The following is an 11,946-nucleotide window of genomic DNA, read 5'->3' on the forward strand; positions in this document are numbered from 1 at the left end:
TTACAATGTTTAATATCAAAATATCCCTTATATTTTTCTAATATTTCATTTAACCCCTTATATTTATTTAACAATTTGTTTAACAACCTTTTATGTTACCTTGTATCAAAATGTATCTATTTATTCTTAACATTTCATTTAAAGCGTTCTTACGGTATTTAATATCAAAATACTCCATATATTTTGTAACATTTCATTTAGCCTCCCATACTTATCTAATATTTCATTTAATACCCTCGTATGTTTCATATTATCAAAATACATCTATTCATTTTTAACATGTTTTTAAATCCATCATGATATTATGAAATATCAAAATACCCCCATCTTTTTCTTAACATTTCATTTAACCCCCTTATAATTATTTTATGTTCTCTTGTATCAAAAAACATCTATATACTCTTAACCTATTATTTAAATCCTTCATGTATTATGTAAATTCAAAATACCTGCTATATTTTTTAAATATTTTTTTTACCCCCTACAATTACCTAACATTGCATTTACCACTCTTGTATGTTGTCTCATATCAAAATACATCTATCTATTCTTAAAATTTCATTTATAATGCTCTTACAATGTTTAATATCAAAATGCCCCTCCAAATTTTTATAACATTTCATTTGACCTCTTATAATTATCTAATACTTTTTTAACCCCCTTGTATGTTGTCTTGTATCAAAATATACTTATCTATTCTTAACATGTTATTTAAATCCTTTATATATTGTATAATATCAAAATACTCTCCATATTTATCTAACATTGCATTTAACCCTATATTATTATCTAATATTAAAGAACCTCCATTATATGACATATAAACTAGATTTAACAAATAAAATTAAGTTTTTAGGTTAAGATTCGTATAAATACCTTTTTTCATGAGTAGCCTTTTTCGAGTCGAATTAAAAAATACGAACTTCTTCTATCCGAACAAATCCGTACTAATTGATATTGAATAAAAATGAGAGTGAGAGTGAGTATTTGAGTGATATGAGAAGTGTGTGTAATAAGACTGAGTGAGGGGGTTTATATAGATGTGGTGAAGGGTAATTTTTGTATTTTAAAAAAAGTTAGGGCATTTTTTCTTAGGAATAGGAAATTTGGGCATTTTTGCTTAAGAATAGTGAAATTGGACATTTTTGCTTAATAGAGAGGTATTTTGGCCATTTATTAAAATTTCCCCAAAAAAAAACAAGGAAGAAGAAAAGCTTCACATATAATCACACAAGGATGAAATAAGAATGTTCGTCGAGATTCATGGAGTTTTGAAAATAGAATACAGAAATGACAAAGGCTCAGACAACAGACAAGATAGTAACAGACAAAGGTATCAACAAAACATGCAGACACCAGCCTATCCATTATCACCAAATTTAGTCTTACATAAAAAAAGGTGAAAATGACAAAAAAGAGAGAGATTAAAACAAAAAAATGAAATATATGTGATTAAAAAAAGAAATGAAAAAAAAAAAATTAGAAAAACCACACACACACACAAAAAGTTACAAATCAATTCAAGAGGGAATGCCAGAATGTTTAGAGTCAGTATAGTCAGAATCTTTGAAGTCACAATTCTACAAACCAAGTCAAGAGAGGATGTTAGAATGCTCAGAATCAGCATTATCAGAAGCTGTGAAATCCAAACAGAGCCCAAACAACAAAATCGGAGAAAGTTCAGTTCAAGGGAGAATGTTGATATATGTAGGTAAAAACAATGACTCTACAAACTTTCACAATTGTATTGCAAATTGCAAAATAAGGAGGATCTGTCTGTAATTGTGCCACATTGGTATAAAAGACAACAAATATCTATAATAGTTATGCATCATTTTCATTTTTAATAAAAATTACTTTCTCACTTCTGGAATCTTTTCCTTTTTCTCTGGCTTCTCTCTAAATTTAGTAATTAGGGTTTTCATTTTTCTTCCTTTTACTTAGTTTCTCCATAAGTGCCCTTAAATAAAGAATTTGAAACCTGTGTCTGTTTTTATTTTTGCAAGAGCATTGAATCTGAATTGGTATTCTCCATTTTAATTCATTTTGTTTTATAAGAAATCTTTGTTACTAGGGATATGTATAATTCAATTCAAACTGTAAAATCAAATTGAACTGTTTAAAAATTATGGTTTGATTTGGTTTATAAAATAGTTTGATTTAACTTAATAAATTTTTAAAAAGTTGTTTATGGTTTGAATTATGGTTTTGTTTTATGGTTTAGGTAGTTTCCAAAACAAACAAAACCATATACCCTTTTCTTTTTTTTTAATATATATAGGGCAATAACTATTTCCCACCCAAGATTTGATAAAATGATAGTCCAACCACATAAGTTTTAGAAAAGCCATTTTCCATCCATATATTAAATTTATTAAAACATTTTGTATAAAATTATTGAAAAGACAAAAAACTCTCAAAGTTAATAATTCTTTCTCTCCAAATTTTTATTAAATATTTTTTGTACCCCTAAATTATATTAATTCCAATTAAAAATTAAAGAAAATTATAAGTACAAGTATAAATAGAGATATTAATGTGTATAATTGCATGTTTGGGGGATGAACAAACAATTTTCACTAGTTTAAAAAAGGGAAAATGATATATATATATTTATTTTAAATATTTTTAAAAAATTCCAAATGCGGATAAAATGAGAAATATTATGTATATTTATTTTAAATATATAAATATATATAATTTATATATATTATCAAGTAATTAGATATTATTTTATTTTTAATTTAAAATCATTATTATATAATGATATATATAAGTGTATACTCATTTATATATTTAAAGTATGCATATACAGTTTTTTGTAAGGTGATATTGATATTTTACAAGTAAGTATATCAAAAAAACAAAGCCATAGTATTTGTACATTAATGACTTCAAATTAAATCTTTGATTTTTCAGTGCGGTCACAAATTCAAGCCAATCTGTCCCTAAAATTATTGAAAATTTTAGGGTATTAATAATTTTTTTCAAACAGTTTTTGGAAATTTAAAAAAAAAGTTTGAGAGTGTTTTTAATTTTTTTTTAATTTCAATATGCTCATTAATAATTTAAAAAATGACACAATCAAAATACTAACGCAGTACAACAAACAAAAGGTATACATCACTAGTTTATATATATATATCTTCTTATTTTCTTGGCATGTAAATTGTATATATATTTTGTGTTCATTTACTTGTTTATTTCATGATAATTATAATTCTTAATTATGAAACATTTGGAAGTAAATGATTTTTAATGGGTTAAAAGTGTAATCTAAACTAGATCAAATTATATTTTTTAAATTTGGTTTGAAAATTTTTCAAACTTTTATTTTCAGTTTGATCTGAAAAATGTTCTTAAATTGAACAAAACCAGATCATGCACACCCCTATCTATTACTGTTTTCTTTTGAATCATCAAAACAACTAGACTATCTAATGTAAATGATGGCGGAATAATAAATTCCTTATAATATATGTAATGAGTAATTAACAGAAAATAATAATAATAATGAACAGAATAAGATATAAAATTTTAAATTTTATAAAATAATATTTTAAAGTAGAGCATTTTTGAAAGCACAACGTATGAGACATGGAGAAAAAGAGATTAAAAGTTGGAGAGTTATCAAGAGAATGATGAAAAAATGTTTTATTCCTTAATATAATTGGCAAGAATTCTACATTAGGATGCAAAGTCTTGAGCAAAGTGGTATATGCACGGAAGATTGAGCTAAAGAATTTGAAATGTTCATGATGCGATGTGAATTACAAGAATCTTAAGTGCACACCATTGCGAGGTTCTTAGGGGGGCTAACTAGAGAGATTGCAAATATGTTGGAGTTACAATCATTTGCACTTTTGGAGGATGTGAGTAAGCTTGCTGTTAAGGTAGAGAGGCAATAAGTGTGGTGCGAATAAGCAAAGTGTGTCACGACAAGTTGGTAATAAGACAACTAGCTCAACTTCTATGCCTTATGTTCAAATTGGAATGCAAAATGAATAGAAAAGTGGACTCAAGTAAACAACCTGTGGAATTGGCTACAGAAAAGGAGAAAGTACGTGATCTAAGACCTCCAAAAAGAGCCCAAGACATTAAATGCTTTAAATGTCTTGGCCATGGGCAGATTTATTAAGTGCCCAAACAAGAGGATGATAACTATTCAAGACTCACAAGGGAGGTGGAGAGCATAGATGAAACAAGATTGGAAGAAGAATAAACTGAGTGTTTGGAGGAAGAGTATGCAAATATGGCAGAATTGTTTGTAATTCAATGAGCCTTGAATTTACAAGCAAAGGTGAATGGTAAGCAATGAGGGAACATCTTCCATATTTGGTGCACAATCAATATAAAAGTATGTGGAATGATTATATACAGAGGAAGCTATAACATACATCAAAACAAATGTTAGGTCTACTAGCTGTGAGACATTCTAAACTTCCAATCACGCTTTTATACAACTTAGAATCAATCTTTTTCCTTCTATGGTTGTGCTCATGGGTGATTCGCATGCTTAGATGCATCTAACCAAAACTTCTTAAGTATGTTTTAAACATATTTTTATTAGTAACAAAAAAGCCATGATCAAGTTGTTTGATATATAAACCCAAAAACATGCTTAACTATCCTACCATGCTCAATTTAGATTTATATTGCATTAAACTAATGATTTCCTGAGTGTGCTCATTGAATGTGGAGCCCAACAATATACCATCAACATAAATTTGTGCACACACTATGTCATTATTTATATGCTTAATGAAAAAGGTTCTATTAGCGGTACATCTTTTGTAGCCATGATTAATAAGAAAAGTAGTCAATCTATCATACCAAGTCCTTGAAGCCTATTTTAATCTGTATAAAACTTTTTAAGCTTATAAACGTGATCAGGAAAGTGAGGGTGTTCAAACTCTATTGATTGTTCAACATATAACTCATTCATCAAGAAACCATTTGCAAATGCACTTTTTACATCCATGTTATAGAGTTTTACTTTTAAATTGGATGGAAAAGCTCACATCAACCAAATAAACTCAAGTCTTGCTATTAGGGCAAATGTTTCATCCAAATCAATCTCATCCACGTGAGTGTATTCCTGAGCAACAAGACAAGTTTTATTTCTTATAATATACCAAATTTATCATATTTATTTTTAAAAACCCATTTGGTTCAATAACAATTCCATTGATGGGTGTTGTTGGATAAGACTTTATACATAATTTCTTTTGATTTGTTTATTTCTCAAAGGTTGTTAATTTGTGACAAACTTAATGTTTTAGATATCATAATTGAAATGATTTTGCTACTATTCTTAGATTACATAGGAATAGAGATGTTAACAGACTAGGTCGAATTTTGTCGTGTCGAAATTGGCTTGACCTGTCTTACCTATAGGTCATATCAGACTGGCTCGCAATTTATTGAAGGCCTACAAAATGGCCTACGCTTTGTAAGTTGTGTCATGCTAGACCTTTAATGGGTCGACTCATTAATTAAAAAAAAACAATATTTTTTATGTAATAATTATATAAAATTAGATAAAATTTATTTTTCAATTAATAGAACTGAGAAAAATAATTCAAAATAATTCAATTTATGGTTACATGATTAAAAAAAATTCAAAGATAATACAAATCAATTTATTTACATAATAAACAAATATAAGTTCAAGTTGTATAATTTCCAATAATCTTTAACATTCAAATTCTTGAATTCTTCAAATATATCCTCTACTACCCAGTTTTGTAATTTGAATTCAGTTGTTACTCAATCTTTCATATACATGATTATTTTAACCATGTTTGGGTGTAAGTTAGATCGTTTGTAATCCAACATGCATCTACTTACACTAAAAACTAATTTCAATGTTATAGTAGGCACTAAAGGTGTTAGTAGATCACATGATATGGTAGAAAGCATAGGATAACTAACTTAATGTGTTTTCCATCATGCTAAAATATCGAATGCGTCACCTTCTCGATTCATAATTTTTGTAAAAGAATCGATATTAATATAATTATAAAACTCATTATGATTTGAACTTTGACCTACTTATTGCTTACTTTTGCCCAAGATAGACCATATATGCAACTTACTTCTAGGGGTAGAGGAGTATGTAATATCTTTCTATATTTATCTTCATAAATATTGTATAATTCAAGTAAAAAAATCATAAATATATTATATTCTATTCGTGTCATGTTCTAATAAGTTTTCACTTATAGCATCTAAACAATTTTGTACCTTTAATAATTTAGCCTTAGGATCTAATATGATAGCTGCAAAGATAAGGTGTTTCTTTCCAATATTTTTTTTTTAGAAATATTTTCTCCATTTGTCTTGAAAAATCTTGAAAAACTATGATACTTATATTCTTTGAAAATATTACTACTTTCTCCCATAGAATATAAAATTAAGCATGTGACAGGATAATACACACTTGAGCATTGATTAATGGCTATGTTCAGGGCTCTAACATGTTCATTAAAACATTGACAATGTTCCAATCATATTCTGTCTCAAACTCTTTTGGTTGTATATTGAAAATTCATGTTCTAACTACTTCATACCTTTCACATTTTTTAAATATAAGATATGTTGAATTCCACCTAGTCTTAACATCAACTTTATTTTTTATTTTTTGGTTCTATTTTAACCCCATTTGTTTGCAATCGTAATGATATATTTGTATACATGACAGGGTTGACAAAATATAAGGGATGACATATCTAATTCTTCCATTGCAAGTATTGATCACATTCCCTTTATAGATTTCCTAAGATTAAGGAAAACAACTAAATTGATACACTGATATGGTTAAGGGCCTTATTCTAAGGGATTGGTATAATTTGTAATTACAATTATAGTTACTTTCCTTGTATTATCATGACCACAATTTTGTATATATTCATTGTATAGATTCATTGAATATATGAATGAGTTTTCATATATTTTCAATTTTACATGGTTTCAAAGTAGGGTTAAAACTAATTTCAACTAGCAAAGTAGGTAGAAGAAAGGCAAGTCAATGGAAAATGCAAGAGTGGTTCATGTAATGAGCCAAAGAGATGGATCAAAACAACCACAATAGACGTTGGGAGATCTTAGAAGTTGTATAACCGATTATTGGCCTTACTTCGAGAAGATGAACAAATGATGTTTAGCATTCATTTTGTTAGTAATGCTTCCAAAAGATTTCTTAAGAAAAATGATTAGATTTTGGACAATAGGGCATCCGATCATATTGTTTTGAATGTTACATTGTTGATAAACAAATGAGAAGCCTTAAAGAGAACCAAAGTATCCTTACCAAATGGAGAAAAAGTGGTTGTTGAGGTAGTTAGGACCATACAGATAAACAAGGATATTAGCTTAAAAGACGTTTTGTTCATATCACATTTTCATTTCAACTTAATATCCATTAGCAAATTAGTTCAAGATTCAAATTACAAGATAATTTTTTAGACTAACAAGTACATCTTGCAAGACCAAATCAACGAGACAATGATTGGAGTGGGTGATATGCATGAGGGTTTATCTTACCTTAAAATGGAATGACTATTTTTAGCCAACACAATAAAGGCAGAGGATGATCTAGAAATTTTACACTAAAGGCTCAGTGATGTTCTTTTCCAAAAATTAAAGTTAATTTTCAATGTTGATATCATGAAGCAAAAGCTTTGTGATGCTTGTCATAGAACCAATAAAAAAGGAAAAATGTTTCTTTTGAGTAATAATAAATCCAAAACAAATTTTGATTTGGTTCATTTGGATACATAGGGACCCTATGCAATAACAACATATACTAGAGCCTTTTATTTCTTTACAATTATTGACAATCATTTACGAAGAACTTGGGTTTATCTAATGAAAACAAGATCAGAGGCGCCAACTATATTTGACCATTTTGTAAAATTGATTGAAGTTTAATTCAACAAAAAATATTAATGGGGATTCAAACTGATAAAGCTGTAAAGTTCTAGTCTAAAGAGTTTAGATCTTTTCTTCTCAAACAAAGGATAACTCATCAAACATCTTACCTTATACATTACAATAAAGTGGTGTCATTGAAAAGAAGCATAAATATTTGCTTGAGATTGCTCGAGCAATTAGATTTCAATCAAATTTACTAATAAAATTTTGGGGGGAATGTATCTTGGCTATTGCACATATAATTAATATGATTCCCATTCAAAAATTAAATGACAAGTCTCCTCATGAAATGTTATTCAATTAAAAACCTGACTATAGCCATTTACGAGTCATAGGTTGTTTATGTTATGCATACATCAAACCAAAACCTTTGGATAAGTTTGTTGCATGGGCTAGAAAATGCACTTTACTTGGCTATATTTCAAGGAAGAAGGGCTATAGATTGCTTAACATAGAAACTAGAAAGATAGTTCAGTTCAAGGATGCCATTTTTTATGAAGAATTTTTTCCATTTTAGGAAGAAGAAGAAAAGCTACCAGAATTCACAAAATGTTCTACCTACAATCGATTATTGGATATTTTTCCTTTCAACAAAACATATGACATTGAGGATTATGATACTGATACTTTTGAAGAAAAAGACACAAGTACAATTATTGAATCAAATAACAACCCAAAAGATGTCTTACATGTTGGTAATTATGTTGAAAAGATTACCAATTGAGGAAAAAGACCTGTTTGAGAAAGAAAATTATCAAGAAGACTAGAGGATTATATAATGAGTATATCAAGCCCATATGATTGCTCTACTTATAATCTCACATCTAGTTGTAATATAAATATTTCATCAACCCGCCTTTTTGTCACATTAACACTCTAGTAGGAAACTCACTAATCAAACCAAATAGCTTTGAGGAAGCTATACATGACTTAAATTGGCAACAGGCCATGAGAAAGGAGCTACAAGCATTGCATAATAATGTTACATGGAAATTAGTTCAGTTGCCTAAAAGAAAGAAAGCAATTGACAATCGATGGGTGTACAAAATTATATATTGACAAGATGGGTTCAAAGAGCGTTACAAAGCTCAACTTGTTGCTAAAGGCTATAATCAAGTTCAAGGCCTAGATAACAATGAGACATTCACCACCCTGGTTGTTAAATTTGCAATAGTAAAGTGCCTTCTAGTTGTTGCAGTAATCAAGGGTTAAGAACTTCACCAACTCATCATAGATAATGCTTTTCTCAATGGCGACTTAGAGGAGAAGATGTTTATGAAAGTTCCTCAAGGTCTCAAACCAGTTGAAGATGGTTTTTTTTTTTTTTTTGTAAGTTGAATAAATCTTTCTATGGTTTAAAACAAGTTTTACGACAATGGTTTAAGAAGTTATCTCCGGCCATTCTTGCGTATGGTTTTGCTAAAGTATTTTCTGATAATTCACTATTATTTATGAATAATGGAGATGAACAACTCCTTGTACTTGCATATGTTGATGATATAATTGTCACAGGAAGCAATCTAACTAGTTGTGGAGCTTTCAAAAGCTACCTTCAAACTTGCTTCAATATCATGGACTTATGACCATTACAATATTTTCTTGGTCTTGAGATACAACAAAATCATGATGGAATCAGTATCAACTAGTGAAAATATGCACATGATGTGGTCAAGAAGGTTGGAATTGGAAGTCCTAAAATTATTTCCTCACCTATCCCTCAATAGCATCGACTAGTTACAAATAACAGAGAGATTCTACATAATGCCACCATATATCGCCAATTAGTTGGTTGACTAACTTATCTTACATTGACCAAGCCTGACATCGCTTATATTAGACACCACGAGAATCACACATAGAAATGGTAAGGAGGGTTGTTGCTTATACTAGGAGCACACTTGATAGAGCTTTAAGCAAAATGAACTTCAACTCCAAGTTTATTGTGACGTAGATTGAAGTGCTTGCCTCACTAATCGATGATCTATCACCGGATTCATTACCTTCCTTGGTCAATCCCTTATTACTTGGCAATCAAAGAAATAACCCATTGTGTCCCTCTCATCCGCTAAAGTTGAATATCAAGCAATGGCAAAAACAACTAAAGAAATAGTTTGATTGGTGAATCTTCTCAAGGACATGACCATGACTATTCCAACATCAATCAATCTTTTTTGCGATAATAAAGTTGCAATGTATATTGCTTCCTATTTTGTGTTTCATGAATACATAAAACACATTGAAGTCAATTGTCATTATGTTCGCATTCAGCACCAAACCAATCTCCTTTGGTTTAGATTCGTTCCATCTCATTGGCAATTAGTAAATGTGTTTACTAAAGCTATTGATATTGCTTAATTTCAAAAGATATTTCAAATTATTGGCTTAAAGAAGGTTGACCCATCATAGCTTAAGGGAGGTATGTTAGACTGCCCAAATAAAGGTTCATGCAAGCTTTGATATGTCATCATCACATCAAAGCTTAAGGGAGGCCATTACAAATCATCACATTTCATTACAAGCATTGATCACATTCCCTTTCTAGATTTCCTAAGATGAAGGAAAACAACTAAGCAAATACACTTATACGGTTAAGGACCTTATTTTAAGGGATTAGTATAATTTATAATTACAATTATAGTTACTTTCCATGTATTATCATACAATTTTTTATATATTCATTACACATATTCGTTGAATATATGAATGAGTTTCCATCTATTATCAATTTTATAGATTTTTTGCTAAGCTCAAATCATCTTAAGTTATTAACTTCATCATATGACATGCACACCTAATATGAAATAATCTTCTAACAAATGGTACTTTTAAATGATGCAACATTAATTTAACTACTCCATTTTTTTTTTTTTTTTGCATTATCCAATGTAATTGTAAAAATAGAGTTATTAATTTTATATTCATAAAAAATATTTGCTAATATTTGATAAATACTAACACTAGAATGAGGATATGTAGTGACTTAAATGCGATAACCTTTTTGCACAAATGTCTATCAAAATTAATGTAATTGGCAGTTGTGCAAAGGTTTCTCATGTCTTGATTAGATACAGTCCATAATAAAAAGTAATTGAAACAACATCATTAAAATCACTTAGTTTTTCCATAATTTTTAATTTCATACGTTCATAATTCTTAAGGATGTCAGTCTAGGGAATTTATGGCTTTCAAGCAGTGGAATAACAATTTAAAATTAAATTAAACAAATAAACATATTGCAAAAACCCCCCTTTTAGATTGCCTTCGCAGTAAGATTGATTCACAAGATACAAATTACACACATAGGGTGCTTTAGTTCATATTGGCATAGATAACTCATTCATCTTTCTTAAATGACAAGAAGTCATGCTTTGAGAACCAAGTGTAGGCCTAATCCTTGGTATCCATAACAAGCAGTAACAATGGAGGTTTAAATATGTTCAAGGCTTGCTAGAACCGAGGATAGTTTTTTTATGTGTGAGAGGCATAGATAATATTTCTCATAGTGGCTAGAGTTATTTTTTTATATTATTAATAATCTCTAAAAATGCAAGAAATAATGTGTATATATATACACATTTAGAGATTTTTTTCCCATTATTTTTTGAGTTATCCTAAAATCATGGGAAGTCTCATGGTTTTTGGTGTTATCCTTAAATCATAGAAAGATAAGATTTAGGATAAAACTTATCCTACACCATTAAAATTTCAAATTTAATTTTTTCTAGATTTAGATTGATTCAATTGGATAAATCCCATCATGTCATTTATTGCAAACACCTTTAGTTTTTCATGATTATTATACAAAGGTCCCTAAGTATAATAAAATGCACTTTCGAGCCCATAAACTTTCCAGGGCTCTAAATTCTCTATTTAGAATTCAAACCAAATTTAACTTGAACAATCCTTATGCCTCCATAGTTCATCAACTTCTTTTATGTGTGACCCACTGGCTTCTCACTAAGTCGGTTTGAATTTGGATTTGTATCAAACTTTGGGCCTAACATCCAAGCA

This window comes from Mangifera indica, chromosome 11, assembly GCF_011075055.1.
Source record: "Mangifera indica cultivar Alphonso chromosome 11, CATAS_Mindica_2.1, whole genome shotgun sequence".
In the NCBI taxonomy this organism is placed as follows: domain Eukaryota; kingdom Viridiplantae; phylum Streptophyta; class Magnoliopsida; order Sapindales; family Anacardiaceae; genus Mangifera; species Mangifera indica.